This window comes from Misgurnus anguillicaudatus, chromosome 13, assembly GCF_027580225.2.
Source record: "Misgurnus anguillicaudatus chromosome 13, ASM2758022v2, whole genome shotgun sequence".
NCBI lineage: Eukaryota > Metazoa > Chordata > Actinopteri > Cypriniformes > Cobitidae > Misgurnus > Misgurnus anguillicaudatus.
Genome location: NC_073349.2, coordinates 20121154 through 20135985, shown reverse-complemented (window position 1 = coordinate 20135985; position 14832 = coordinate 20121154). Strand labels below are relative to the sequence as shown.

Here is a 14832-nt window from a genome sequence, read left to right as displayed (position 1 = left end):
CAGTTCTGCTAGACACAATAGCACACAGACAGTGAGTAAGGGGGTATTGAATGTGATTTAAATGCCATTTTGAGTCTTTATGTATCGTAAGATTTTCGGGTTTCCTTTGTTTCGTATCGTAGACTTTGTCAAGGTTTGGGCAGCAGATATTTACATTGAGCTAACTTAGTAAGTCTATAATACGAAAAACAACGATGGCACACTTGCAAAAATTAACTATGGTAACTTACTACAATAACAATATCATTACCATTGTCCCAATACAGGAACTATAGTTTAACCATAATATTTGTTGTAAAATTATGCTAATACTACAAAAACATGATTGCTATACATTTATTATAGTAAAACCTCTTATTGTTCAATAGAGATTGTTATGCTTACTTGAAACTTTATTATATAAAATGTTTCACTCTGGTTTTCATGAGTCATTTCAGTCTATATACAAGATTCAGTAGTTATATAAACAACACTGGTACAGAAGCACTTCCTGTTTTAGTTTAACACTGAACAACATATTAATATTAATTAATATTACAACAACATACAAGCAACAGAAAATGTAGAACTGAATAAAAATGTAAAATAAATGTGAACGAAAATCTTAAAAACAACAGAAAGTGCTTCTGGACCAGTATTGTTTACATCTTGCAAAATGGTTTATTTAACATGACGTCATCAGGAATGGTGTTGGTCATCTTCAAGCATCTTCTCACTGTTGTGTCACATGTCTACTCATTCATTCAGTGCTATGCGCAGTGCGTGTGTTGGCTTTTTAACTTTTGTAATAGTGTGACACAACTGAAAGCATTCAATGTGTGGGCTACGGTCATAAACAGATTGTTCATGGCTCCGTACCGCTTTAGGCTCCTTATCAAGAAAAACAGTCGAAACCTGAATAACTCATGATTTTATGACAGTATGATGATATGCCATAAATTATGGATGTCTAGTAATGACTGTTGCGCTAGATTTTGTAGTACAGTCAGTCCATAGAGAGAGACATAACAATTCAGGAGAATGTTTTATCCAGTTTCCAAACCATCTTTATGCTTTTATTCCTATTGGGATTTTTTTAAGAATTGTTACACAGCTTTTTCATAGTACATGCATTGTGTTTGAGAGATGTGGTGTAGTTGTATGGAAAAAGCTGCATAAAGATTTCACATAAAACAGGTTTGGAATGACATCAAGAGAAATTGAAGTTAATGTATTATAATTTACATTTTTTCGATATACTGCTCCTTTAAAGCACTGATTTGCATGTGCTCTAGTCTAGAGGCCTGTGACTCTTGGGAGTGTGTGACAATAACATGAAAGATCTTGCGACTATGTGTTTAGTGGAAGCGTTTTACTGTCCTATGGGCAGGTGAGTGAGCTGGAGTGTTTGGTCATTTGGAGGACCATGCCAGGAGGACCCCTCACCCACCTCTTCTCATAGGAGCAGCTGTCAATTCGGGTTGTCGGCTCCCCGGACCGCCACCTCCCCATGATCGTGACACACTCCCTTCCCTGTGTGCTCTTCTGCATTTCTCTTTTTCTCTGGTACTAGTTCCTGTAGAGATGATTTGATAGGTCACCATTGTCCAGTAAAAAAGTTACCTTATTTAGCTAAAGCACTTTCATTTGCTTCATTTATCAAGTTGAGGTGTGTAACTATATGTGTGTCAAACAGGAAGGTCTGCGTTGTAGCTATTTTGAGATAAGTGCATGCATTCACGGGGGTAGTGTTTTTTCTGTCAAATATTACTGTACGTATATTAGTGTTATCTATACCCTAAGCCCATAAATGCATTTACAACTGGCTTACCGTAATCAGAAAGGCAAAACCATCCCTAACTCATTTTATCGGCAGAAGAGGGAAAATCATAATGCCTCTGGGATCCTATTGGTGTCCTAAATCCTGAAATGTCCTAAAAAAGGAAAGAAATTTCTTATATATATATATATATGCATCAAAATATGCCATGTCTTGTTTTTGTCCTTTTGACCCATGTGTGCTTACCACAAGGGCACATATCGACCTTGAGATAAACATAGAGGCTAGAAATTTGTGTCTTTTGTGGGGGAATCCACAGAGGCCTGGCGATACCATTTTATTAATATATTAAGTAATGCAATCATTTTGTTAACAGTTAGTCAACTGCATTGTACTACTGTGCAATGAAATGAAAATTATGTCATCATTTACTCACCCTCATGTTGTTTAAAACCTGTACAGGTTTCATTATTCTGTTGAACACAAAATAAGATATTTTGATTAATTATGGTAACCACACAGTCGTTGGTACCCATAAACTTTCATAGTAGGAAAAACAAATATTATAGAAGTTAATGGTTACTGTCGACTGTGTGCTTACCATATATGATCAAAATATCTTCTATTCAAATGAGTGGGAGTGGAGGCTTGGACCTGGAAACAGTATTCCTTACGTCATGACTTAACTAGCGGATGACTTAACTAGCGGTTTAGATCTTAACTGGCATTCAAGTGTGTCAACTAAAACCTTTGTGTCACCAAATGAGCAGCTTTGTGCTAGGAGACTTCCTTGTGTGTGTGTTGTGTGTGCTTAAACCGTATCTCCTAAGCAAACGTTTTTCAAGAATAACGGTAATGATATTCTATGCTTTCCATCTAAAATTACACCATATTAATCTTTGTATTGAAGTTATTCTGTAATTGCAAATCTTGCTTGTAACACCTGTGCAGTCAGACCATTGCTTTCATCCGTGAGTCATGTAAAGGTGTTTCAGGAAGTCTAGTGCAACCTTAATCTGGTTTTGAATGTGTGCCACTCTTTGTTTAACCATCTGAACATTGGAAAGCAGAACAATAAAAAAAACTTCAAGCTCTCTGTGACGTCGGTCAGAAGAACCTTAGCGCCGTAATCACTTCTAAATAGTTTATTGTTCTACACTAGCAAAGAAAAAAGCCTTTTTGCACAAATAGTGCATTCTTAACAGCCACAATGGCAGTTTACTTAAATAACTTCAGTCATACTTAATGCCTCCTTTGGGTGGCTGTGATGCAGAGTTAAGGTATGTAATCTGTAAGTATTGATTGCGACTGGTGTTTGGCTGTATAGTTTACTGATGAATTAGGCATGTTATTGCCAGTTGCATCCTGTCTAAGACACAAAGTGGTCGAATATGGACTGAACCCTGTTTATTTGTGGTCTCTCTCTCTCTCTCTCTCTCTCTCTCTCTCTCTCTCTCTCTCTTTCACACACACACACACACACACACACACACACACACACACACACACACACACACACACACACACACACACACACACACACACACACACACACACACACACACACAGCAAGATTATGATCATGTCAATGAAGTTTAGAAGAAAGAAAGTAACATGTACACTAGGCATAGGTCTTCATTCTCTTAATAACATCTTGATTTGTCTCTTGATGTCAGTGTTGAATAGGGGTGGCACGGTTCATGAAAAAAAAACGAACCGTTCGGTTCGCTTGTCTCGGTTCGGAGCGCGTGTGTGTCGCACCGTTCGACGGTTCATGGCATGCGCAATGTAGCGTCATGCCCTGTATGTGACCTCAGATTGCGTGTTTCCCTTTCGCGCGAAAGAAGTGGTGACTGGTTTGGAGTATAAGTACTGCAGGTTATGTTACGTGTAGAAATGGCAAGTGGGAGAGAAAAGGAAGTCTGCCCGGAATTGGAGGATGCACCAGAGTCGTATAAGTTTGGTGTGTGGAAACATTTTTTATTTCATGTTACCTATGATGACAGCGGAAATAAAACAATAGATAGAACTGCAGTCTACAGGTTGAATGTGTTCGAACAGCCACAGGAGACCCACCCATTTATCTAATCTGAGGTACTGAACACATTTTACGTCTTTTTGTATTCAGCGCTATTTTTAGCCTTTCATTGATAAAACGAAAGCGGCTGATTTCCGCGTAGTTTCATTTTGCTAGCATGTGAAAGTTGCGCGTGGTCAAAAGTAGTGGTCAAAAGTGGACAAAAGAGACGGATTTAAATATTACAGGTGTAAACGTTATGTTTCTCTCTCGTCCATATACTCTCCGCAGTATTTTATCAGCCTCTCAGTGATAAATCTAAGAGCTACACTGAAGTTGGCATTTTGATAAATGCAAGTTATCTTTGTGTGCTAAAAAAGGCACATAAGTTCATGTAGATGGCAATACACATTCTCTTTTTTGCCAAATAAACGAAAAGCATGTTGAAATAATCAATGTCTTCCCTCTTGCTGTATCAAAATCTCACCTGGCTTTCCTCAGAGATGGTCCCAATAATGTGCTTAAAGTCAAATTCAGTTTGTTCATGATTACATGATATAACTTTTTTTAAGCTGTATCCTAAATTATGGATAATTAATACATTAATAAGATAATACATTTCTGGAGTGTTAAAATTAAAAGAAAAAATAACAACAAGAACCGTACTGAACCGAGAACCGTGACCATAAAACCGTGATACTAACCGAACCGAGGGATTTTGTGAACCGTGCCACCCCTAGTGTTGAACTGTCTTCAATGCTGACTTTATATTAAGGGATGATATGAAGAGCAAAAACCTTTTTAATAATAATAATTGTAAGCGAATGCTATATCATACTATACATTCATAAAATATTTAGTGTTAAATTTATTTAATCCCGTGCCCAGGCCATTCAGAATTACCAGATTTTGTGCAAAATCCATTAAGAGTCTGATAATAAATAAGAAATCATGCCAGACACACTTGCATTTGAGCTCTTCATATTATTTACTGTATTAAAGAGGTTTTTTGTATTATGGTAATAAGACTTTGCATAAATTTTGTACAGACATTTTTAAAAAAAAAAGTGTCAATGCAAAAATGCATTTACTTAAATTGTTTTATTTTTTTCTGTTGTCTTTGGAGTGAGATACTGTATGACTCAGATATTTAAGAGATTCACCCTGAGATGTTCTGACAGTATCTTGTAAACATCACCGTGTGACTAAGTCTACTTGCGTACAGATATTCCTTGGACCACATGAGTATACTATCATAGTTCCTCTTTTTTCGAAAGGACCTTTTGTTATACATTTACTGGAGGTTAGGTTTGTCATAGGCTAGTAAACAAATTAGGTTAAGGTTTTTTAATGTGCCCCTTAAATGGATTTTCTAAAATTACCTTTATTGCAGTGTGTAATATAAACGGTCTGGGACTGCTATAGGTGGAACCTGCCGACCTCACTGATGAACCAATATGGAAGTGTTTAAACTGCAATTCATCGACGGGCCGCTAGAGGCTGGCTCCAAAAGGGAATCAATTCTCAAAGACCTCCATGTTAAAATGGCTTTACAGCAGGAAATAATATATTAACAGCCTGGTGTAAATGGTGTTTTTGGTCAATATAGCCAAATTTGCCCTTCATAACAACTGTGACAGGGATGAATTGTTTTGTAACTCATCCGTTTAAATTATATTAAGCCGTAAAGTTCTGCATAAATAAGGGCGTGGCCACTTGAGTGACGTGGTGATCTGCCGCTGCAGTCACTACAGTCGAGCTAGGCGGGCGTGGTTTTAGCAACCAGCCAACTCAGCTTCACCCACGTCCCAACTCTTTACCCATTTTCAGTAATCCGCGAGTGATTCACTGTGACGTGCGGCCAAGATGGCGCTGGCAGGAACCGCCTACTATTGGCTTCAAAAAAGGTCTTCACAAACCTATCGGTGACGTTACGGACACTACGTCCATAGTTTTTACAGTCTACGACAGTCATTTGTATAAAAGAGTGACTTGGTAGGGAATGAGATGCACCGAATGTTCAACCAAAACTATTCGGCAAGAAAAGCATATTTTTTGGACACTTTGAAATGCTTGCACACTGACAAGCTTTTGCATTTATAAAGCATGTGCACCTCTGACTCAATGCTGGTTGCTATTTGATTGCATAATCGTAAACATTAATGTAAAATCACCTCAGTCTTTTCGCTGAAACTATTTAGTTGAAAATAGCAAAAAAGCATTTTTGCTGTTCAGCCGAATAGTTTCAGTTGCCTCGCAATCAAAGGGTTTGATATTTTGTTGTGTAACGCAATGAAATTCATAGTGACTGTGAGTGCAACCAAGGTTTGCAAAGTTGCACACAAACACTCTGCAGAAAAGAACTCATGGGAATTAAACACAAAGTGATTCGAAAAGAGCATCGTATTTATACAGAACATTGAGACAGATGGGACATGATCAGATTCCCTTTTCCTCAAACAAAAGCCCAGGGCCTGTTCTTCTGGTTCTGGGTCTGCTCCGTCAGCGTGTTTTGTATAAGGTCCAAGCCGTCCTGTTGTGAATAGTTAATATATTGCATTGCTGTGGTCTTGCAGGGTGGTGAGTTTGAATAATTAACATGCCTTCATGAAATACCATGAGGCCTTGCTTGTACCTGCTATTATTGGCTGGGGTGTGTATAGGGAAAGAAGCTTTCACACTTCTCCATAAGTGAAAGTTAGTATTGTGGAGCCATGCGCTGCCAAGGGAACAGTCATAACTCCCAACACAATGTGCATTCTGTGAACAGGATGTGGTGTCTTTAATGGAGCATTATCATATCATGGAAAACAAGATTTTCCTTGTTCATTTGATCTGACATTATTCATAACCGGGACCTTCGAGTTGGCACACATGCTCTGACAAGTTAAGCTATGATACTGCCTATGAACTGCAGCTATGATATTCATCTAAGCGAAGTGCTTTCGAATCCGACTTAAGACAGTTCTTGATTCTGTTCCCATTCTTTTGTATCGTTTTCTGTAAAAAAACTTCTATGTGTTCATACACACTTAAAAGACATACAGTGCATTGAAGTTGTATATTTAACCCTATGTGTGTTGTATGGGAATTGAACCCACAACCATTGTGCAAGCTAACACTTGTGAGCTACAAGAACACCATATTCCCAACTCAAAGCTTCCTCTTTTGCCACCGAAATATATATTGGCTGCCAATAAGAGTAGTACTCTAGTCTGTACCAAAGCTTTATCAAGACCTAAAGGCTTTGCAAACATGGTGGGGCAGTGACGCGACTTCCTTAAAAATGCATTGTCAGTACTCAATTTGTTTTCACCATGTTGAAATCTATTGCACAAACAAACATTTTCAGCTTTTTTATCTAAATTGCCGTAGATGTTTGATTCTGTCCACAGTTTGTTCTGCTGCTGTTTTTTAAACCTCAGCCCTGTTTACAACTTTTATTCAAAGCACCAGAGACACTCCTGTTTTTGTATCCCTCTAGTCTGTGTTGCCCTCCAGGGAAAAATGTTTCTCACACACTCGGATAGTGAGAACTTGTTTCCACTGCATTTGTCCTGTTGTGTTTGCTTGATATGCACAGACGTCTGGTGGGATTGTGCTCTGGCGCTCACCCTAAGATAATGCACTTTCAAATCACAAAAATGTAGCGAACCGTCCATTAAAGGACAATGAAAACGTTCATTATTTACTCACCCTCATGTTATTCCAAACTTGATTGACAGTCTTTCTTTTGATCAGTGATCTGATTTGAGAGTAAATAATGGCTTAAATTTCAGCTTAATCGTCATGGAAAAGTGATAGTATCCTTTCTGAAGAATTGGAATTTACAAATCCACATATATGGATTACGTTTAAGCTTTCATAATGTTCCTTTTGAAGAAAATTGGTCCCTATTCAAGTTCCTTGGAAAGGCAATGAGGGTGAGTAAGCGATGATGACAGAATTTACATTTATAGGGGAACTGTTCCTGATCTCAGTTTTGACAGCCCCTGATTAACCTGAGTTTTTAGGTTCTTGATGCCTCACACGCGAACTGTAGTGGTGGTTTGGCTGCCGTTGCTCCTGAAGACTTTGGATTGTGGGGTTGCAAGTGCTGACAGCTCCCTTCAGAAGTCCCACGTCACAATCACTGACATCAGGTTTCAGTCGAGTAGGCTTTTCGGCTGTATGTTTTACTGTAAATGACTGATCACTTTACCTGGCTGTCATGATATAGGTGTAGAGGAGGGTCTGGGCTGTGGGTTTGTTTTCCTTCCGTTTCTGTTATTTGTGGAGCTGACTTGTGGAAGTTCTTGGCTTGTTTGTAAAAAATATAATGTAAGGGCACGTTTACACAACATCACATTCACAAATTCATGTTTTAGTCGGAAGGTCAAAAGTTCGCTTAAGGCCGGTTGCGATAATGACTTTATCGACTTATCGCACAATAAGTCAACATGACCTCGGTAGTTATTTTAGAGAGGCGATATTTAGCCATAACATTTACATGTTAACAAATTAATGTCATTAACATTTTAGCTAGTCATGATTGTTTGTGTCATTTCAATTAGGGATGCTCCGATCAATGCCGATCTCCACTAATAATACGTGGCCGATCACTATTCTGAATCGGACAGCCGATCTCATTACAGCTATTTCATGTACTATGGCTTTTGATCAGTAAGTCCTTATCGATCTAAAATCACTGTTAGTTTGAGTGGTTTATAACATGCATTTGAAAAAGCAACACTCGTCAAACATAATTATCAAACATATTCTTTAATATCATGAAAATACCTGAAAAGGTTTGAAGAACAGCAATTTAAATATATCCTTCAGCCATTTCATGGAGCTGCGTGTCATCACAGCTGCGTGTGTATTGTTTTTCGTCTACAGCGCATTTTGAGTTTCTGCACGAGAGCGCCCCCTGGCTTTTGGATGTAGCGGCATTTCGCCGTATTTCATTGAGAAACATAACAAGCATTATCGGCCGATCGATCGGAGCATCCCTAATTTCAATTGTCGCGATTGTTGCTGTCATTTCAAGGGTTTCCTACAGCACTTTGCAGTTCGGGTGGCCCGCCTAAGCTGGGAAACCCTTCCGCCTTAACTAAATTGTAAAAAAAAATACACGCTGCAAAAAAGGTTGTCAAGTGCATCTCGGAAAATAGGGCGGATGCGCTTCACACCGAGAGCGGGCACGTGCAACATGGCCAAAATGAGCAGGAAGTAGAGGGCTGTAGTCCAAACCGGACGTTCGTTGTAGGCTTTGAAAGGCGAATTCTGTTAAAGAAAATATATCACCTGGCAGTGAACGTTGAGCTTTATCATTTTACAGGTATTATTTATGCTATTGTAGCAACATTATACACTAACTAGGGTTTAAAAAATGGGATCAGAAAGAACGTGACCTTTATATAATTGTGCATATATACAAATTTAATAATACTGTTTAACTGTTTAGCAAATTAAATAAATGTAAATTGCTTGCCTGATGCTGGCATGCTAGGTTGTTGTTGGTGGTTTTTAGCCTGTTGCTAGGGTGTTCCGGATGGTTGTTATGGTGCTTTTTTTAATGCACGTCTTTTAATTTCTGCCTGTTTTATTGTCCGATTGATTAACTTTTTATTTTACAGAATATTTGCTTAAGAATTTTTTATACAGAAATTGTCTATTATTCATTGACAAGGCCATTGATGGAATAGACATGCTTGTTGTTGTATAGCATAATTAAGTTGACATTTAGGCATTTGGTAAATGCTGTTATCCAAAGCGGATTACAAAATTGAGCGAGCGATACAGCAAAGCAATTCGTCTTAGGGGTGATGGTCACACAAGACTTTTTGTTTCATTGCCTTCCATTAGGGCTGGGCGATATGACAAAAACAATTATCGAGAAAATGTTTTCCATATCAGTCGATATCGATAATTATCATGATAAATAACAAATCTTTATTCCTGTCAAATTTAAAGGCAGATTTTTGCTCCTGAATAAAAATTGTAAAAACCAGACAGTTAATAATGGTTTTAAACTACTTTTTAGTCAGAACATGACAAAAACAAATACAAAAATCTTGTTTTAATGTTCAGGAATCTGTATTAAATGTGAATATATTTGTTATGAAATCAACACATTTCTGACACAGAAAGCAGCAGGCTACTGTCACTTTAAGACAAGTCTCAATATACTGAGTAACATCCAGCTGTTTATGTTCACTTAAACAAAAAAGAAAACTTAGTTCAGTGATCACACGTGTGTTATACATATACGAGCTATACACACTGATAAATGGATGTCAAGAGCGTCACGTTGCTGTGGGAGCGCACATACGCATACAGTTTATTCACTGCAGTGGTGGATCTGCTGTTTTTCCTCAGTTACCTGAATTTGTGAAGGTCCTGTAAATATACTTTTAAAGCTGTGCGGATGTGTGCGTGTGCAAGGCGGACGCTGAAAGAATGTACAGTATACTGTGTCTGTGCCTATTGTTTCTGCTGTGTTTGACAAACCCTGTTTGCGCGTGCAACATTACACACAAGAAACTGTTTCCGCGCATTTGGATTCCGTCCGCGTTATCCACATCGCGAAAATCATAGGGCTCTACTGATAAATGAATAACTTGCCTCATCCTCCACTCCTTCAAGTCTAAATGACACTCTGATTGTAAACCAAGAGCGCGTGCCGCATCCGGAAGTGCTTGCGCAGCATTACGCACAGTGCGTAAACATTATCGATCACTTATCGAACTGTCCTTATCGTTTTATCGAAAAAGTTTATATCGGTAAAATTATCGTTATCGAATTATCGCCCAGCACTACCTTCCATTCATATGCATGCAAATTTGTCAGACCGGATATGCAAACTCCTGCAATGATATTTAGTAGTTCGCTGCGGACCAAAGTCTGGTGAACTCTGACCTGTGAATTTGTATGACCTGGAGATATGGGACCAGTAGAAAACTGGTACATTGGTACGTACATTCTCTTTTCTGAGCACAAATGAATGAAGGCAAAGATCTTATGTTGACGAACCGCTCCCCACCCATATTTGCAGTAATGTCCGACAAATATTCGCATGCTCAAAGTCTAGTGTGATGGCGGCATCAGGGAGGTAATAATATGTAATATAATAAAATTGTATTATAATAGAAAATTACTGGGGAGACTGTATCTATATATATTTTGAAAGAGTATGTTGTATTATATATATATATATATGTCAAGTATTCACGGAAAAGATATTGTGGGGGATGCGGCTGACCGGACAGAGTTTGGAAGATTATGGAATTGTAAAGGCAAACAAGTAGAAGAGTGATTTTGTACTCTTTAGTAAAGTTACCTCAAGGTGTCGTTTATTTGTTGACCGCAGGGTTCTGGATTGGGTGTAGATTTGCAAGAGGGAGTGTAAGTATGACCCAGTATTAATCACCGAGTGCTGTTTATCTGACCCAGTCAAGTGTGAGTCTTAACATTTAAGTTCCCTTTTTGTGTCTTGTCTTCTCTGTCTTCTCAAACTGATTTTATACTACAAACAAAGAAGAACAGATTTAAGGAACAGTCTGCACCGATAAAAATACTTATTTCAAAGTTTAGCTCTAATACTTTATCCCAGATTTTCCTCTTTTCCTCACTTTGTGTCTCATTGTGTTGGACTCAGGACCGCTGAATAACATTGAAGGCCACTCGCATTAGGCACGGTTGCCTTGAACCTCACAGGCTTGCACCCACACTGTACTTTTATTGATCCGTGCCCGAGCCTGCTTTCGCCATTAGTATGGAATTGTTTTGAAGAAAACAAGAAGTAAAGTGCTCTCGTCGTTATGTGAAGTTTGTGGCTTTTATTTTGAGTCGTTTGGGACACGATTACAAACTGTTCAAACGGGCTAGGGCGTGATTAACCAAACTGCACCCGATCACCCTAGTCAAATGAACAAGGCTTTGGCGGGTCGAGCGCTCTTTGGTGTGGTTTTGTTTGGATAGTGTGAGTGCGTCCCCTGCATGCTCGATTGTTGGTGGAGGGTGTCGCCACTGCATTTTAACTGCAGCTATACATGGGCTTATTTTAAATTCAAATGTGACCTCATGAGCTACAGAAGGACTTGAAAGATGTTATCACTTCTCAAGAGAAAAATGGTTCCTATTACTATTCTTAATACAGGCTCCTTGTCTTTTTGTCCTTGATTTATCAGCAAATGTTATTTCAGTGAATGTACGTCTTTCTGACCTAAATCAAAAACTTGCTCCATCTCCGAATCAACTTTCTCACTTGACATCTCCAAGGCAGCACAAGTTGGATTATGTCAATATACTCAAGGTGCGGGGATTCCCTACCTCGCACCTACGCAGTGGTGAAAAATAAAGGCGTGTATGTATGTGAGCGAACGTTACTTAAGTTCAATTTACCTAGAGGACAGAAGAACAAAAGCCGGTGATATTTAGGGGTGTGGTTGTGCTTGTGCCCTGATTCTGTCAGTGGTTGAGATATTTTGGCACTTGACATTTTTGATGCGATCAATCATTTTGTATAAACTTGGCATTAAATTTGATTAAATTCGAAAAATGGTGGGCCAGTCACTTGTTTACCTTTGCTCTGTCATTTCCTGTTAGCTTAATGCGTGTATCACAGCCTGTCCCATTGCTCATTTGGTAATCTGCTATCCAGGTTTCCGTCTTAAATGACTCATCCTTGAATTCCGCCTTAAAGTAAACGTGGGTTGAAGGCAAGAAATGAATGAGAATCCAGCGTGCACCTCTTTCGCAACATATCTCTCTTCCACTCCGTTCTCTCCCAGCAGACACACCCTGTTGCTCAGGGATTCGCTCCATGTTTCCAACATGTTGGATGGTGACCGAGATGCGTCACAGCTTGGCAGCTGAACCAATCTCGTGCCTTCTTTTTGATATAATGATCAGCCAACCTTTGCTTGTATCAGTGTGCTTTTACTGTCTGTATGACTGAGTAAACATATCCTGAAAGCAGGGCTTTCCCCTCTTGGTCATGTTTAATCAGCTATTTTCTTATAGGGTTGGCCTCCATGATGTCAGTTTTCCACACAAACATTTCACAGAACAGTAATGCTTTACTCTCCTGGGAAACTGTTGGTTTGAAGCCTGAAGTCCAGTCTATTCCCATTTCAGTTGGATAGGATTGTGTTTTCGTGAATGTTCTGCATTTATATTTGGCAGTACACAATCATGTTGTAAGAGCGCATGTTTCTGCACAACATTTTACTTTCTGTTTTTGTGGTTTCGGAGGTTGGAGGTTTTTTTAAGAAGGAGAAACATCATAACCTTAATGTGTTATAGAAAGTGAAATTCATTGCGACTTTACTATTTGCTAACTTTGGAGAGTTAAACATTGAACCTACAAAGGTACTATAGTAGGGCCCTATAAAATCCGTTTTATTTTTTCCCAAATTCCGTTTTTTTTTCCCAAATTCCGTTTTCTCCGTTTTAATTTTTGCAAATTCCGTTTTATCCGTTTTAATTTTTGGCAATTATATTTTTTACCCTTTACTTTTATTTTACTTTTACAAATACATGAGGATTTGTGTTCGCACTTCGGACAGATGCATGAGCGCGTGCACATGAGAGAGGTACAGTGAGACAGACATGGATGAGAGAGTGCATGTATCTTTGCGCTCACCGTGAACAGAGTGTTGACTAAACTTCCAAACTAACAGTTCTCCGGTCACATAAAAGTCATGTGAGACCTGCTCGGAACTAAGTGCTTAGCGTCGAATTTCTTAATTTTTTCGCTGACGAAGCTGAGTCGTGGAGAGCCGCTTCGCCATGGTTTCAGTGTTTTGGAGGAGGTCTGAAACGACGGGAGGGGGCGTGTCGCCCAGATTTACTTCCCCCGGTCTGCATTTCCCCCAGACATACGTTCGTCTCCCACACAAAAACATAATTTTATTCAAAATATGTAAAATTCTGCGAAATTCCGCGTTTATACTAGATTCCGTGTTAATTAGCCAATTCCGCGATTCCGTGATCGCGGAAATTATAGGGCCCTACTATAGTCCTTAGTAATAAGTTTTAGAGTAAATATACACCAATATTATTTTTTCCACCGATACTGATAATGTTATTTATTCATAAAATTTATAATAATAATAATGAACATTAAACAAGTAATGTTTATTTACATTTCCTATACACAGAGATCATTCATTGCAATATCATGGGCTCTTATGATTGTCATATCGGTCATGGCCGTCAAGGGAAATATTGTTTATCGATTATTCACGGTTCCCACGGGTCCTTGAAATCCTTGAAGTTTGTGAATATTGGGGGGAAAAGTTCAAGGCCCTAGGAAGTTTTGAAAATATACATACATAGATACAGGTCATTGAAAGTGCTTGAATCTATTTTATGCAAGAAGTTTTCTGGAAAAAAATCCATATTTTTCCCTGTGTAGTGTAGGATAATATCCTAAAAATACGTGCTAAACCGTTCGCTTTAAATGCTTTTATCTTCTGTATGCGAATGTTGATTCATACCAAAATGCTTTTTTGCATAGTTGTGTTTGACAAATAAAAATGTCTCGGGTTACGTATGTAACTGTTGTTCCATGAGAAGGGAACGAGGCGCTGCGTCTCCATTGCCATACTTCCTGCGTCCCTGTAACGCCGTCTTTGGCAATATTTCAGATAGCGATACTTCCTGGCTCCCGCGTTACCCTGTCTTTGTCGTTAAGCCTCACCATTGGTTGAATTTGATATACACATTCAGACACACTTACCAGTGGAGGCGTCCCCAAAGTGTCACCGCAGTGACGCAGCACGAGTTCCCTCGAAAGGGAACTGTAACAATGTATCTTTAAAGGTAACACAATATAACCTTGCTCTCACTTGAAATGTGTTTCCACATTTAGTCCCTGAATTTGAGGGTATTGGACTTGGAAAGTCCTTGAAAGGTCCTTGAATTTGAAGTTAACTAAGGTGTGGGGACCCTTATTATTGGGCAATATATCGACGCAGCTCTACTTTAGAGAGTTATTGTCAGTAGTCAGGCATAGTTCTTCATAAATGTGTTCTTCCTTAGTATACACAAATGTTTGACCAATGCACAA

General features: G+C 38.8%; 1 protein-coding gene across 1 annotated transcript in view; it reads left to right on the top strand.

Annotated features, from left to right (window-relative positions):
• The window catches only part of dip2ba (disco-interacting protein 2 homolog Ba), a 50566-nt gene that overhangs the window by 843 nt on the left and 34891 nt on the right, over positions 1-14832 (top strand). The gene's annotated exons all lie outside the window — the stretch shown is intronic.